Here is a 17837-nt window from a genome sequence, read left to right on the forward strand (position 1 = left end):
GGGTTCTGTCTCTATGGGCCGAGACGGTCACAATGCACCTAGTCTTGTGTCTCTGGGACATTTCTAAATGTCGCCATTTTCGTAATGGTCAAAATGAATTGAAGTCATTGCAAATGTTCGACGCTGTTTCTCGGTCCGAGAACCTCCTAGAGCGCCGTAACTCACCACGCACTATCTACCTGAGGTCTAGAACAGGATTCTAAAGTTTCGGAACTCTAGGTCTGACGGTTCTTTTTTAGCTCGAACAAAGCTAACTATTGGAGGCACTGTCAGTCTCTACACACCCCAATACGTCCCTCCATCCAAGTTGTGTATATGTGTGATTTATTTTTCCTTTGAATTTTTATGGGAAAAATGACTGATTTACAGTTCATGGGGGTTGTCTAATCACACATATGAAGTTTTGGACAGATCTGATTTTTTTAACCCTTCCAAACAGCCCCTGAGACACCAATTATGGCACTTCCGGTTGGCACAGGAAGCTATAAATACACACATGTCTTTACTGACATAGAAACCTACGGAATCCTGAGTTTTAAGTCTTTAAGTTGAGAATTGACTGATCTACACAGGGTTGAATAATGCAGAGGCCTTTTCACCTTTCGAGGTGATGTACATCCAAATACCTTTTGGGTCAATTTAACCACTTCCGGTTGCTCCAGGAAGCTTAGAATCGACACAGATAGACCTCATAGTGGTCTGATGGAATGTCATAGAAGACAGGTTCATACAGCATTCATAACCCATATAGACTCCAGGTTGTATTTAGGGGAGCAGGCAATGTATTCCTATGGGGAGAGAAGTCAATGCACACTGTTTTTTTGTAAACACCTTCTTTTAACTGTGAAAGGTTAATGCCACACAGTCAAGGTTAGGCTTGCACAGATCGGGAGGACCTTAGGAACAGTCCTGTGTTTGAATTGTCCTTCTAAACCTAACGGTTCCGCCGCTGTCACCCAAAATCAAATGACATTGTGGTGCAGGCATCATTGTGGGCCTATTTTTCTCATGGTCGCTGCGCTCAGACCGAGCGAGCTACGGTCAAGCGGGGCACCTCGTTGGACTCGGCACGGCCTTGGGATTATGTTTATGCCATTGCCTGCTCTCTGTGTCTTTAAACACCACGCTTTGTCACTCCATCCTTGCTGTGTGTGTGTGTGAGAGCTTTTCTTTGACATCTGTTGGGAAAAATGACTGATTTACAGTTCATGGGGGTTGTCTAATCACACATATGAAGTTTTGGACAGATCAGATTTTTTTAACCCTTCCAAACAGCCCCTGAGACACCAATTATGGCACTTCCGGTTGGCACAGGAAGCTATAAATAAACTCATATCCTCATTGGGGTATGCCTTTACAGAATCCAATTTAAGTCTTTACGTTAAGAACTGAGTTATTTACGGAGGGTTTAGTGAGTGTGTGTTATTTCAGAAAATCATAGAAAATCACAGAAATGTCGCAGAGCTCCGCAGCACATTTTAAAAATATTCGTATGAACACCCTGCAACTGGATCTGTAACCGTTGAAAAAAAAAACACCTATATCTGAACATCACGATCTGGTCATCGTACGATTTCTCTTAAATGACGATAGATAAATGGCTGATTTTTTTTTATTGACACCGGAGGCTCCTTGACTTTGACGTGAAGTGAAAAAATCTTTTCTCTATTTTCATTTTGGACCTTTAATCCCAGAAATATGGCCATAACTCAAAAACCGTTGAGGCCTAGACGCCATCTTGTTCGGGGCCATCTTCCCATTATGCCAAACCTACGCTCACCAAGTTTCGGCTTCGAAATATTTTCAGTTTTCGAGATATGGCACGTCGTGATTCGGGATGTTTTGTTCAATAGCAATATGATTGCTTATGCCCTCTTGTGGGATCTTCCGGCATAGCGGAAAAATGGGCCAAAATTTGTTTATTTTATTAAACGAAAACCGAATGTCCGACAAAGTTCATTTGATGACTTCCCGGTAGGTCTGGCCCTGCCGCTCGGCCCGACGCCGTCCCCGAATTTTTAAAATGTTTTCGGACGTCTAGTAAGGGACCGTACAGTTCCAATAGGGACTTTCTCACTAACCATACGGTGATTGTCAAAATGTTCCCTTAGGGTATGTGAAAACAATAGTGGTCCTAAAACGGAACCTTGAGGAACACCGAAATGTCCAGTTGATTTGTCAGAGGACAAACCATTCACAGAGACAAACTGATATCTTTACGACAGATAAGATTTAGACCAGTCCATGTAGACCAATTTGGGTTTCCAATCTCTCCAAAAGAATGTGGTGATCGATGGTATCAAAAGCAACACTAAAGTCTAGGAGCACAAGGACAGATGCAGAGCCTCAGTCTGATGCCATTAAAAGGTAATTTACCACCTTCACAAGTGCAGTCTCAGTGCTATGATGGGGTCTAAAACCAGACTGAAGCATTTCGTATACATTGTTTGTCTTCAGGAAGGCAGTGAGTTGCTGTGCAACAGCTTTTTCTAAAAATGTTGAGAGGAATGGAAGATTCGATATAGGCCAATAGTTTTTCATATTTTCTGGATCAAGGTTTGGCTTTTTCAAGAGAGGCTTTATTACTGCCACTTTTAGTGAGTTTGGTACACATCTGGTGGATAGAGAGCCGTTTATTATGTTCAACATAGGAGGGCCAAGCACAGGAAGCAGCTCTTTCAGTAGTTTAGTTGGAATAGGGTCCAGTATGCAGCTTGAAGGTTTAGAGGCCATGATTGTTTTCTTCATTGTGTAAGCGATATAGTACTAAAACACTTGAGTGTCTCTCTTGATCCTAGGTCCTGGCAGAGTTGTGCAGACTCAGGACAACTGAGCTTTGAAGGAATACGCAGATTTAAAGAGGAGTCTGTAATTTGCTTTCTAATAATCATGATCTTTGTCTCAAAGAAGTTCATGAATGTATTACTGCTGAAGTGAAAGCCATCCTCACTTGGGGAATGCTGCTTTTTAGTTAGCTCTGCGACAGTATTAAAAAGACATGTCGGATTGTTCTTATGTTCCCCAATTAAGTTGGAAAAATAGGATGATTTAGCAGCAGTGAGGGCTCTTCGATACTGCACGGTATTGTCTTTCCAAGCTAGTCGGAAGACTTCCAGTTTGGTGTGGTGCCATTTCCTTTCCAATTTTCTGGAAGCTTGCTTCAGAGCTCGAGTATTTTCTGTATACCAGGAAGCTAGTTTCTTATGACAAATGTTTTTAGGGGTGCAACTGCGTCTAGGGTATTGCGCAAGGTTAAATTGAGTTCTTCAGTTAGGTGGTTAACTAATGTTTGTCTTCTGACGTCCTTGGGTAGGCAGAGGGAGTCTGGAAGGGCATCAAGGAATCTTCACAAGGTCCTTTGCTGTTGTTCTGGGACTGATTTGCTCTTTTCGCACCAAAGTATGTTCATCTCTAGGAGGTCCCATGGCGTTTATACTTACGTGCTATTGTTTGTACAGATGAACGTGGTTTGGAAATTGCTCCCAAGGATGAACCAGACTTGTGGAGGTCTACAATTTTCTTTCTGAGGTCTTGGCTGATTCTTAAATTTTTTCCCACGATGTCAAGCAAAGAGGCACTGAGTTTGAAGGTAGGCCTTGAAATACATGGTACAGGTACACCTCCAATTTTCTCAAATTATGTCAATTAGCCTATCAGAAGCTTCTAAAGCCATGACATAATTTTCTGGAACTTTCCAAGCTGTTTATAGGCACAGTCAACTTAATGTATGTAAACTTCTGACCCACTGGAATTGTGGTACACTGAATTATAAGTAAAAATAATCTGTCTGGAAACAATTGTTGAAAAAACTACTCGTGTCATGCACAAAGTAGATGTACTAACCGACTTGCCAAAACTATAGTTTGTTAACAAGACATTTGTGGAGTGGTTGAAAAACGAGTTTTAATGACTCCAACCTATGTGTACGTAAACTTCCGACTTCAACTGTATGTATATAGAAAGAGGTTAATTATACCATGTAACACAAGACCCAAAAGAGGGAGAGTTGATTCTCATGACTACCAATGACTGACTGTGCTGTTCTGATGCTGGGGAAGCAATAGAACATCAGCTTGGAATATCCATCACATATGTGTCAGAAGAACACATGCTTTGCCTATTACTTATGCCCAGGTTTCTTCTTCTGGTCAGGAGGACTACTGTATGCTGTATTAAACTGATGATGCCAAACACCAATACACAGCCAACTCCTGATAAGTGCGCATCAAAGGAGTTTGGTGTTACCTTAATTGGGAAGGACGGGCTTGTGATAATGGCTGGAGCGGAATCGGTGAAATCGTATCAAACACATGGTTTCCATTGGCCCCATTCCGGCCATTATTATGAACCATCTTTCCATCAGCAGCCTCCTGTGGTGTGCATGGTGCATTGCAGTTTACCAATTAGAATTTTGGAGTTTGAACATTCTTTTGTTTGTATCTGCTTGTGCTAGTTAAATGCACGCATTCAGGACAGTCTCAAAGCCAATGACGCTCCAATGATCTGAAGGTGTTCTCACTCTGGGGACAATGAAGATGTAACTGAATAAAATTACATTCTATTAGAACTTCATCCCAACCTCTTCATCCATAGAACTATTCTGACAAACATACAAGTGTGCACTCTTGTCACCCCTCTCTCCATCTGTGTTATTTCATCATGTTTAAGTTGAGATAACTGAAAGATGACATCAAGCCGTATCTCAAATTCCCTCTCCCCTCCCTTGCTCTCTCTCTCTCAGCAGCTCTGGTCTCATAGACTAGATGTAAAATGTGAATCCGAAACACTGAATTTATTATGATATGTTACGTTTGGTATGGTTACATAAGGCAGATGGTTAATTAAAGGTTGCGAGTTTGACAACTCATAGACAATTTTAGCTAATTAGCAACTATTCAAATAAACTCAGCAAAAAAAGAAACATCCTTTTTTCAGGACCCTGTCTTTCAAAGATAATTCATAAAAATTGGAATAACTTCACAGATCTTCATTGTAAAAGGTTTACATGCTTGTTCAATGAACCATAACAATTAATGAACATGCACCTGTGGAACAGTCATTAAGACACTAACAGCTTACAGACAGTAGGCAATTAAGGTCACAGTTATGAACATTTAGGACACTAAAGAGTCCTTTCTACTGACTCTGAAAAACACCAAAAGAAAGATGCCCAGGGTCCCTGCTCATCTGTGTGAACGTGCCTTAGGAATGCTGCAAGGAGTTATGAGGTTTGCAGATGGGGTCAGGGCAATACATTTCAATGTCCGGACTGTGAAACTCCTACGACAGCGCTACATGGAGACAGGACGGACAGCTGATCGTCCTCACAGTGGCAGACCACGTGTAACAACATCTGCACAGGATCGGTACATCCAAACATCACACCTGCAAGACAGGTACAGGACGGCAACAACAACTGCCCGAGTTACACCAGGAGCGCACAATCCCTCCATCAGTGCTCAGACTGTCTGCAATAGGCTGAGGGAGGCTGGACTGAGGCATGTCCTCACCAGACATCAACGGCAAAAACGGCGCCTTTGGGCACAAACCCACCTTCACTGGACCAGACAGAACTAGCAAAAATTGCTCTTCACTGATGAGTCACGGTTTTGTCTCACAAGGGGTGATGGTCGGACTCGCGTTTATCGTCAACGGAATGAGCATAACACTGGGGCCTGTACTCTGGAGCAGGATCGATTTGGAGGTGGAGAGTCCGTCATGCTCTGGGGAGGTGTGTCACAGCATCATCGGACTGAGCTTGTTGTCATTGCAGGCAATCTCAATGCTGTACGTTACAGGGAAGACATCCTCCTCCCTCATGTGGTACACTTCCTGCAGGCACATCCTGACATGACCCTCCAGCATGACAATGCCACCAGCCATACTGCACGTTCTGTGCATGATTTCCTGTAAGACAGGAATGTCAGTGTTCTGCCATGGCCAGCGAAGAGACCGGATCTCAATCCCATTGAGCACGTCTGGGACTTGTTGGATCGGAGGGTAAGGGCTAGGGCCATTCCCCCCAGAAATGTCCGGGAACTTGCAGGTGCCTTGGTGGATGAGTGGGGTAACATCTCACAGTAAGAACTGGCAAATCTGGTGGAGTCCATGAGGAGGAGATGCACTGCAGTATTTAATTCAGCTGGTGGCCACACCAGATTCTGACTGTTACTTTTGATTTTGGCCCCGCCCCTCCCCCATTTGTTAAGGGGCACATTATTCCATTTCTGTTAGTCACATGTCTGTGTAACTTGTTCAGTTTATGTCTCAGTTGTTGAATCTTGTTATGTTCATACACTATTTACACGTTAAGTTTGCTGAAAATAAATGCAGTTGACAGTGAGAGGACGTTTATTTTTTTGTTGAGTTTACTACTTTTTAGCTACTTTGCAACTACTTAGCATGTTAGCTAACCCTTCCCCTAACTAACCCTTTAACCCAACTCCTAAACTTAACCCTAACCCCTAGCCCAGCTAATGTTATCCAGTTAGCTAATGTTAGCCACCTAGCTAGAATTCGTAAAATATCATATGTTTTGCAAATTTGAACCATGAATCATATCAAATTTTATTGGATGCATACACTGAACAAAAATATAAATGCAACATGTAAATTCCCAGAAATGTTCCATATGCACAAAAGGTTATTTCTCTCAAATTTTGTGCACAAATTTGTTTACATCCCTGTTACTGAGCATTTCTACTTTGCCAAGATAATCCATCCACCTGACAGGTGTGGCATATCAAGAAGCTGATTAAACAGCATGATTATTATACAGGTGCACCTTGTGCTGGAGATAATAAAAGGTCACTTTAAAATGTGCAGTTTTGTCACACAACCCAAGGCCACAGATGTCTCAAGCGTTGAGGGAGTGTGCAATTGGCATGCTGGATGCAGGAATGTCCACCAGAGCGGTTGCCAGATAATTGAATGTTTATTTGTCTACCATAAGCTGCCTCCAACATCGTTTTAGAGAATTTGGCAATAAGTCCAACTGTAGATCACGTGTAACCATGCCAGCCCAGGATCTCCACATTTGGCTTCTTCACCTGTGGGATCGTCTGAGAGTGGGGTTGTTTTCTGTATTAAAGCCATTTTGTGGGGAAGAACTGATTCTGATTGGCTGGGCCTGGCTCCCCAGTGGGTGGGCCTGGCTGCCAAACCATGTTTGCACCCCTGCCCAGTCATGTGAAATCCATAGATTAGGGCCAAATACATTTATTTCAATTGACTGATTTCCTTATATGAACTGTAAAACCCAGTAAAATCTTTGAAATTGTTGCATGCTGCGTTTCTATATATTTTTAAAATATATATATCAGTATATTTAGCAGATGTTATTGCGGGTGTAGCGAAATGCTTGTCATATAGTACGTTTAGCAAATTCGTAACATACTGTACATTTTGCAAATTCGAAACATATAATACGAATTATAATTCGTAACATATCATACGAAATTGGGATGAATCGACAATTTAATACATAACGTTATCATACGAAACGTAACATATACTAAATGGTGTGTCTCGGATTTACATAAATAATAATACGAAATGCTCTGAGGCCAGGCTCTCAGACATCGTCTCTTGGAAAACACTGGCTAAAACACACAATCAGATGGGCGTTGCCTGCACGCTATAAATTCTCGTAGCCCTTGCGCAGTTACGCTACTTCCTCACCCTGTTCTCCAGCAGCGCTCAGTTCGGTAAGTAACACTTTTTCGCTTATTCAATACAGTAGCGTCCATCGTTTAACGGACAAGGTTATCTACTGTATAAACAGGTCGCAAATAACTTTAACTGTTTCGGGTTTATAAAGTGTGCCTAGCTAATGATCTGTCTCGTCAATGGCAAACTTGTTGGCTTAAATGTTCGTCAGTCTTTGCTTGCTTTGATTCAAAAATCAGTAATTCTGTGGTTTGTTATGTAGTTTGATGGGCCATACTATTTACTGATTGACATAATGTAGTATATCTATAGTCTAACATTTTCATGTTTCATTGACGCAATGTTTTTGTTTTAGAACTCTTTGACCTACAAATGTTATTCTCGTCGGGTCATTTTATAGGCATTATTACTCAAATTTTCAACAGCCTGATTTCTTTACACTGAACTGTTGCAAAACCAGAGGTCAAAGGACAGTCTACACAGTTAGATATGCTGGCTGTTCCCAAAGAAATTGGGTAGGCACTAAAAGAGGGGTCGACAGCAGAGGGAATGTGTGATAAGGGGTGGAACAACTTTACAGCAGCCAAGGAATGTGATCACAGAGCCAAAGAAGGCCAACTCCTATCCTCTAAAAGTGCATTGTTTGCATTAAAGACTAATTGTGGGGTAGGTTATATTATTTGTCTAATAGAGCTGAGAAGTAGTGATTTAATGGAACTTGGCTGAGTTGGGTTTGAACCAGCAGCCTGTCTGTTGCAGGATCTCCAGTGTGTAAGTGTACTTAGATACAGGGACTACAGTAGTACACCCACCCTAAATTACAATCTCTCTCCCCTCCTCAGTGTGTCAATATCTGCAGCCATGCCATCTGAGTTGGAGCGTTCCATGGAGTCCCTGATCATGGTGTTCCATCTCTATTCTGAAAAGGATGGTGACGGCAACACACTGAGCAAGAAGGAGCTCAAAGAGCTGATGAAGACAGAACTGGCCAGCTTCCTGAAGGTAACACTGACATCCCTCTCTCTTATGTCCCTCTACACTTTCTCTCTGTCGCTCATCTCACGCTCTTTCCCTCTCGTTCTGATTTCTCTCTCACTTTATTAAAGAGTATCCAAAGTCAATCTAACCTCCCCCTCTCTCCTTCTCCCCTCTCCTTCTCCCCTCTCTCCTTCTCCCCAAATATCTCTCTTACTCATTCTCTTCATCTCCTCCATCTCTCAGTCCCAGAAGGACCCAGCCGCCATAGACACGATCATGAAGGATCTGGACCAGAATGGTGATGGGAAGGTAAACTTTGAGGAGTTTGTCTCTCTGGTGGTGGGCCTCTCCATCGCCTGTGAACAGCTCTACCAGCTCCACACCCAGAAGGCTTCTGCCAAGAAGTGAAGGAGGACAGGACAAGGAGAAAGAAAAGCATCCATCTCTGCTTCTGTCATTTTGCTTCTCTATATGTCAAATAAGTCATTTTATAAATGTCTTACTGTTGTGAATAAACACTAGCTTTCCCAAACTGTATCTCTGTCACATGTGTCTGATGTGTGTCTTGTCTTTGTCCCGTAAGTGTAAAACAGAATAGACAATACCAGTCACTACTTCCTAGTTCAGTATTGACACAACCTCTTAGGAACTAGAAAGGCTTTGTTCTAAGTTTTACTATGTTAAAACCACTATAATTACAAACTGATTAAATCAATGGTTCAACGCAAATTGTTAACCTATTGTGATGTGGGTTTGTAAAAAGTCATTGAGGATGACATTCCAACCACAGGATTATGTCATGTTAACCAATTTTCAACATAGAAAAACCATAAATATGTTGAATTTATTACTTTGAATCAACGTCAGCTCTTCAACATATCAACTAAGAAAATACACTAGGATGGGCAGCACATACTGGATGGAGAGTTAAATATCTACAGCTATCGCTTTGGGCACCCACTCAGGGTTCTAACCAAGCCCTGCTTAGTTTGTCACTGACTTACCATTGTGCTATCTTGAGCATGATTGTTGGGAAATTTCCACTAAATAGATTCACTAAAGTCATTCCAATGAGTAGATTTAACAGCAAATGAAATGTAACCATACTTTATCAACATTATTTGCTTATATAGAATTGGGAAGTCATCAACAGCTGTTTAAACTCAGCCCAGGATTCTACTAAAAATAGACCATACCTATAAGCCTAGGCCTTTTCAAATGGAATCTACAAGTTAATTAAATTCACCTTTATTTAACCAGGTAGGCAAGTTGAACAAGTTCTCATTTACAATTGCGACCTGGCCATAATATGTGGGATTCATGTCTCCATGTTAACCAACAATCCAAGTTGAAGAATAGGACTAAATCAAACTGTATTTAAAAAACAAAGTTTGATTTGATTTAGTGCTAATTAACTTAGATTTTTGGTTGAAATGGAGACATGAATCCAACATATAAATTTAATTTGTAGACACTAATTGCAGCCAGACTCCGTGGCACAGATGAAACTATCAAATGAGAAGATGCATCTCCCTCAAATGTTAATATTTGGTTCCATTGACAACCAAGCACAATTCGACATCACTTTTGCAATACAGTCAATAGCCTAACTTGTCAACAAGAAATTATATGTTGGATTCACATCTCCATCTCAACCATTAATACAAGTTAAAGAATATGATTAAGGCTGTGTCTCAGATGGAACTATTCAAGCAGCAGTTACATGTCCTTTAAATGTTATTATTTGGTTGCATTGTCAACCAAAAACAACTCAATATTACTTTTGTAATATAGTAAATCGCCTAAAGTTAAGGCTTCCTAACAAACTAATGTATATAATTGCAATGTAACAGTATTTAACTTAAGTAATGATTAACCCACATCCATTTCCACACTTTGAGTTTACAGTAACAAATATCTTATGTAATCACAGAAAGCATGCATGTTCAAGAGCATGCAGAGATCACCAGAGTGTGAAGATCTTCACAATTACTATAATAATCTGAGCAGAATCACGAATGGCATTGATAACATGCACCATGTACTTTAATGTAATCTCTGAAATCCAGGTCATTTGGTTGTGCTATTAGATTAGGCACAGTGATAACACATTAAATTGTTGTATAAATAAACAAAATATCTGACATTGTATTCCCGTTTGAATTTTGCTGTGCTTTTAAATGGTTGAAAGCACAATGATAGCACATTTAGCTGACAACCAAAAATCAAATATATATTCCAAATGAATTTGGTTGTGATATTAATGGTTGAAAGCATAGTGATAACACATTGGAAATGAAACTTCAAATACAACTCACTGCACATTGCCCTATTCCATCTGGACAAGAGGAATACCTATCTAAGAATGACGTAAACTGGGGCCAGAAGAAATGGCAGCATTTCTACAGGCGCCTAACCAACTGTGCTATTATGTGGGGTTTTTTGCATTATTTGTAACTTATTTTGTACATAATGTTTCTGCCACCGTATCTTAATGCAAAAAAATAGCTTCTTGATATCAGGACAGAGATCACTCATCTTGGATTAGACAAAGATTTTTTCTTCAACAAGCAGGATGCACAGGATGTACTTCGAACACCCGACAAGGCCATCATCCCCGTCATTGGCAAGAGAAAGAGCCGCAGGTACAGGGGACACAGAGCAGGGTGCCTCGTGAGGACCCGCAGACGGCGAGTGGGAAAGCTGCGTTACCGTCAGTATTACTTGCTAATATAAAATCATTGGAAAATAAATTAGACGAGGTACGATCATGGAAATCCTACCAATGGGACATCAGAAACGGTAACATCTTGTGTTTCAAGGAATCGTGCATGAATGATGACATGGGATTAACAACATATATTCATTGTAGAAGTTTAATATTGTTCTACAGTTGTATTTTAGTTTTCTCTCTCTCTCTTTCTGCCTCATTATAAAGAGGCCCCTCTTAGAAATGTGACTTAGACAGACCTCTGCAGGGGAGTGAAGGAGATAAGACGAGGCAAACAGTCCACAGTAAATCTACTTTGGGGGGAAGGGGACATTTACTGATAAGTGTTTAGCTAACAATAAAGGCCCTGTTTCTACAGCTTTGTTGGCATGGTTCTGGTCCCAGGAGTAGAGGATGATGACGTAAGCAGTTACATCTCCAGGGCGCGACTTAGGGTTGAACCTTTTAGGGATAGGGGGCAAAATTTTCACTTTGGATGAATTGCGTGCCCATAGTGAACTGCCTCCTACTCTGTCCCAGATGCTAATATTATTATTACTATTGGATAGAAAACACTCTGAAGTTTCTAAAACTGTTTGAATTGTGTCTGTGAGTATAACAGAACTCATAGGGCAGGCAAACTTCCAAACAAGAAGTGAACATTCTGGGGCTGGTTGATTTTCAACTCATCGCCTATTCACATCCAAATAAGATATGGATCTGTTTGCACTTCCTACGCCTTCCATTAGATGTCAACAGTCAGTAGAACGTGGAATGAAGCCTCTAGTGTGATGTGGGACCGGATGGCAGCTATTTGAGTCACTGGTCTGGCAGAATGCCAGTTCCTGGTTACGCGCAGTAGTCATTATATCACCTTGCGTTCCATTACTCTGTAGACAAAAACAAATGTTCCGGTTGCAACGTTATTGGATATATATGATAATAACATCCTGAAGATTGATTCTCTACTTAGTTTGACCAGTTTATTCGACCTGGAATATAACTTTTTGAAGTTTTCATCTGAGTTCGCCTGGACCAGCGCCAGCTTTTGGACATGTGAACTAAACGTGCTAGCAAAAGTAGCTAATTGGACACTAGTAATGGACATTATCGAACAAAACAACGATTTATTGCGGAACTAGGATTCCTTGCACTGCATTCTGATGAATGATCATCAAAAGGTAAGGGAATAATTATGATGTAATTTCGTATTTCTGTTGACTCCAACAAGGCGGAGAAATATATTTATGTCTGAGCGCCGTCTCAGATTATTGCATGGTATGCTTTTTTCGTGAAGTTTAAAAAAAATCTGACATGGCGGTTGTATTAAGAACCAGTGTTTCTTTAATTTAATGTAAAACATGTATCTTTCGTCAAAGTTTCTGATGACTATTTCTGTTATATGACATGGCTCTCTGTAATTACTCCGGATATTTTGGAGGCATTTCTGAACATGGCGCCAATGTAAACCGAGATTTGTGGATATAAATATGCATATTATCGAACAAAACATAAATGTATTGTGTAACATGTCATATGAGTGTCATCTGAGGAAGATTATCAAAGGTTAGTGATTCATTTTATCTCTAATTCTGCTTTTGTGACTCTATCTTTGGCTGGGAAAAATGGCTGTGTGTTTTTTGGATTTGGTGGTGATCGAACATAAATATATGTTGTGTTTTCGCATGTAACATGTAAACATGTAAGAAATCGGACACGATGGGTAGATTAACAAGATGGTTATCTTTCATTTGCTGTATTGGACTTGTTGATGTGTGAAAGTTAAATATTTAAAAAAAATATTTTTGAATTTCCCGCGCTGCCTTTTCAGCGGAATGTTGGGGGGTGGTTCCACTAGCGGAACCTGTGTCCTCGGGCTACTTTTTTCAACATTCTGTTAAAAATCGCGCAACATTTCAACGTCCTGCTACTCATGTCAAGAAAATAGTATATGCATATGATTTAGTATGTGTACATAGAAAACACTCTGAAGTTTCTAGAACTGGTTCAATGGTGTCTGTGACTATAACAGAACGAGTTCCGTGGTCAAAATCGACAGAAAACCTGGTCACTAAATCGACTGAGAAAAAATCAATCTGCCAGTCCATGTATTGTCTATTGGAAGGTAAAATACTTAAGGCTGAGAATACAGTTCCTATAGCTTCCACACGATGTCGCCAGTGTTGTGATTTCGATTCAACTAAATCGTTGGTCATCTGAGTAATAGCCACATCCGGTTGTCAGGTCCACAGCTGTAAACAATGGAACCGGAGAAGTTGACTATGTTTCCCAAACTTGTGCCTATTGAATACAGATCGCTCCGTGATCAATTCGATCGTTTATTAACGTTTAGTAATACCTAAAATTGGATTACAGAAGTAGTTTAAAGTGTTTTGTCAAAGTTTATAGGCAACTTTTTTAATTAAAAAAAATAACGTTGCGTTTAAAAAATGTGTTTTTACTGGATCTGACGGTCTTCATAAATTGACATTTTGGGTACACAAGGACCGATTTAATCGAAAAAAAAAGACCCAATTGTGATGTTTATGGGACATATAGGAGTGCCGAATCTCGTCAAAGGTAATGAATGTTTTATATTTTATTTCTGCGTTTTGTGTAGCGCCGGCTACGCTAATTCCTCTGTTTACGTCCCCTTCTGGTATTTCGGCGTGTTGCCTGCTATCAGATAATAGCTACTCATGCTTTCGCCAAAAAGCATTTTACAAATCTGACTCGTTGGCTAGATTCACAACGAGTGTAGCTTGAATTGACTACCCTGCATGTGAATTTTAATGAACGTTTGAGTTTTAACGAGTGCTATTAGCATTTGGCATAGCGCATTTGCATTTATTGTTGGCAGGGGTGCGGTTGCGTCCCGGGTGGGCCAGACAGGTTAACATCAGAAGCCTCCTCTCTAAGTTTGTTTTACCCACTGCTTTTGCACACTCCTCCAACCCTGATGTCTTTGCCGTGTCTGAATCATGGCTTAGGAAGGCCACCAAAAATTCTGAGATTCCTATCCCCAACTACAACATTTTCCATCAAGATAGAACTGCCAAAGGGGGAGGATTTGCAATCTACTGCAGAGATTGCCTGCAAAGTTCTGTCATACTTTCCAGGTCTGTATACAATACACACAGTCAGTTAGGAAAGCTAAGGCTAGCTTCTTCCAACAGAAATGTGCATACTGTAGCTCTAACTTTGGGACACTGTAAAGTCCATGGAGAATAAGATCACCTCCTCCCAGCTGCCCACAGCACTGAGGATAGGAAACACTGTCACCACCGATAAATCCACGATAATCGAGAATTTCAATAAGCATTTCTCTACGGCTGGCCACCCCAACCCTCCTGGCTACCCCAACCCCGGCCAACAGCTCCGCACCACCCGTAGCTACTTGCCCAAGCCTCCCCAGCTTCTCCTTCATCCAAATCCAGATAGCAGATGTTCTGAAAGAGCTGCAAAACCTGGACCCGTACAAATCAGCTGGGCTAGACAATCTGGACCCTCTCTTTCTAAAATTATCCACCGCCATTGTTGCAACCCCTATTACCAGCCTGTTCAACCTCTCTTTCGTATCGTCCGAGATCCCTAAAGATTGGAATGCTGCCGCTGTCATCCCCCTCTTCAGAAGGGGTGACACTCTAGACCCAAACTGTTACAGAACTATATCCATCCTGCCCTGCCTTTCTAAAATCTTCGAAAGCCATGTTAATAAACAGATCACTGACCATTTCAAATCCCACTTTACCTTCTCCGCTGTGCAGTCCGGGGTTCTGAGCTGGTCACGGGTGCATCTCAGCCACGCTCAAGGTACAAAACAATATCATAACCACCATCGATGAAAGACAGTACTGTGTAGCCGTCTTCATCGACCTGGCCAAGGCTTTCGACTCTGTCAGTCACCGTATTCTTATCGGCAGACTCAACAGCCTTGTTTTCTCAAATGACTGCCTCACCTGGTTCACCAACTACTTCTCAGATAGAGTTCAGTGTGTCAAATCGGAGGGCCTGTTGTCCGGACCTCTGGCAGTCTCTATGGGGGTACCACAGGGTTCAATTCTCGGACCGACTCTTTTCTCTGTATATATCAACGATGTCACTCTTGCTGCGGGTGATTCCCTGATCCACCTCTATGCAGACGACACCATTCTGTATACATCTGGCCCTTCTTTGGACACTGTGTTAACAAACCTCCAAACGAGCTTCAATGCTATACAACACTCCTTCCGTGGCCTCCAACTGCTCTTAAACGCTAGTAAAACTAAATGCATGCTTTCAACCGATCGCTGCCTGCACCTGCCCGACCAACTAGCATCACTACTCTGGACGATTCTGACTTAGAATATGTGGACAACTAAAAATACTTAGGTGTCTGTCAGGCTAGACGGTAAACTCTCCTTCCAGACTCATATTAAACATCTCCAATCCAAAATTAAATCCAGAATCGGCTTCCTATTTCACAACAAAGCCTCCTTCACTCACACCGCCAAACATACCCTCGTAAAACTGACTATCCTACCAATCCTCGACTTCAGCAATGTCATTTATAAAATAGCCTCCAACACTCTACTCAGCAAACTGGATGCAGTCTATCACAGTGCCATCCGTTTTGTCACCAAAGCCTCATATATCACCCACCACTGCGACCTGTATGCTCTCGTCGGCTGGCCCTCGCTACATATTCATCACCAGACCCACTGGCTCCAGGTCATCTACAAGTCTTTGCTAGGTAAAGCTCCGCTTTATCTCAGCTCACTGGTCACCATAACAACACCCACCCGTAACACGCGCTCCAGCAGGTATATCTCACTGGTCACCCCCAAAGCCAACACCCCCCTTGGCCGCCTTTCCTTCCAGTTCTCTGCTGCCAATGACTGGAACAAATTGCACAAATCCCTGAAGTTGGAGACTGACATCTCCCTCAATAACTTTAAACATCAGCTATCTGAGCAGCTAACCGATCACTGCAGCTGTACACAGCCCATCTGTAAATAGCCCATCCAATTTACCTACCTCAACCCCATATTGTTTTTATTTACTTTTTTGCTATTTTGTACACCAGTATTTCTACTTGCACATTATTCTACACATCTATCACTCCACTGTTAATTTTATAAATTGTAATTACTTCGCTACTGTGGCCTATTTATTGCCATACCTCCTCACGCCATTTGCACACACTGTATATAGACTTTTTCTCTTTTTCTATTGTGTTATTGACTGTACGTTTGTTTATTCCATGTGTAACTCTGTGTTGTGTTTGTGTCGCACTGCTTTGCTTTATCTTGGCCAGGTCGCAGTTGTAAATGAGAACTTGTTCTCAACTGGCCTACCTGACGGGCTGTATCACCGCCTGGTACGGCAACTGGACCACCTGCAACCGCAGGGCTCTCTAGAGGGTGGTGCGGTATGCCCAATGCAGCACCGGGGGCACACTGCCTGCCTTCTAGGAAAGCTACAGCACCCGATGTCAAAGGAAGGCCACAAAGATAATCAAAGACATCAACCACCTGAGCCACGGCCTGTTCATCCCGCTGTCATCCAGAAGACAAGGTCCGTACAGGTGCATCAAAGCTGGGACCGAGAAACTGAAACTTAATCACTGAACTTAGTCACTGTCACTAGCCGGCTACCACCCGGTTACTCAACCCTGCTGCTGCCTGATGTACATGGAATCACTGGCCACTTTAATAATGGAACACTTGTCACTATAATAATGTTTACATACTGTTTTACTCATTTCATATGTATGTACTGTATTCTACTGTATTCTAGTCAATTGATTTGAAACTTTTGGCTGTCTTTTTTAGTGGGTGAAAATAAGTTGTAATCTTATTGATCAACATGTACACCACATATTACCCAGTTCTCCATGTTGAAATGATGTGGTGGTAAACGCAAACATAAACAAACTCATCAGGGAATACTTAACATGACATATTGAATGTCACACATAGTCTAATCTCTCATGGACAGATCCACGTAAACATAACTGGTACCGTAGAATCTGTATGAGGCTGAACAGGAAGTGTAGGATAACGAGCAGCAGTAGTTCTGCTTTGGGTTGTTTCTTCACTGGTTATTTGGACAAATCACGATTTCACAGGTGTCAGCATCTTTTGAATTTCGAAGGGGAGGGGATATTCTGCCTGTAACTTGCAAAAAGAGAGGTTGGAGGTCCTCGTTCCGGTTCTCCTCCTCGTTCTAGTAAACGAGCAGCTGAACAATTACCTGGGTTAACCAAGATTACACATATCCCTTTGTTCCCTGTAATATTAACTCATGATACACAAACCTTTACAAAACTTTACTTAAAATCATTTAATTTTACACTTTATTATAGTATTTAATTTATACTGTCTGTCTGTCTGTCTGTCTGTCTGTCTGTCTGTCTGTCTGTCTGTCTGTCTGTCTGTCTGGCTGTCTGTCTGGCTGTCTGTCTGTCTGTCTGTCTGCAGGTCTGTGGTTTACGATGATA

The 17837-nt window shown here is 41.6% G+C and overlaps 1 pseudogene; it reads left to right on the top strand.

Annotated features, from left to right (window-relative positions):
* Window positions 1-7623: 7623 nt before the first annotated feature.
* LOC135521787 (protein S100-A1-like) lies at window positions 7624-9181 on the top strand (annotated as a pseudogene).
* The last annotated feature ends 8656 nt before the right edge of the window (window positions 9182-17837 follow it).

Source organism: Oncorhynchus masou, chromosome 30 (assembly GCF_036934945.1).
Source record: "Oncorhynchus masou masou isolate Uvic2021 chromosome 30, UVic_Omas_1.1, whole genome shotgun sequence".
NCBI lineage: Eukaryota > Metazoa > Chordata > Actinopteri > Salmoniformes > Salmonidae > Oncorhynchus > Oncorhynchus masou.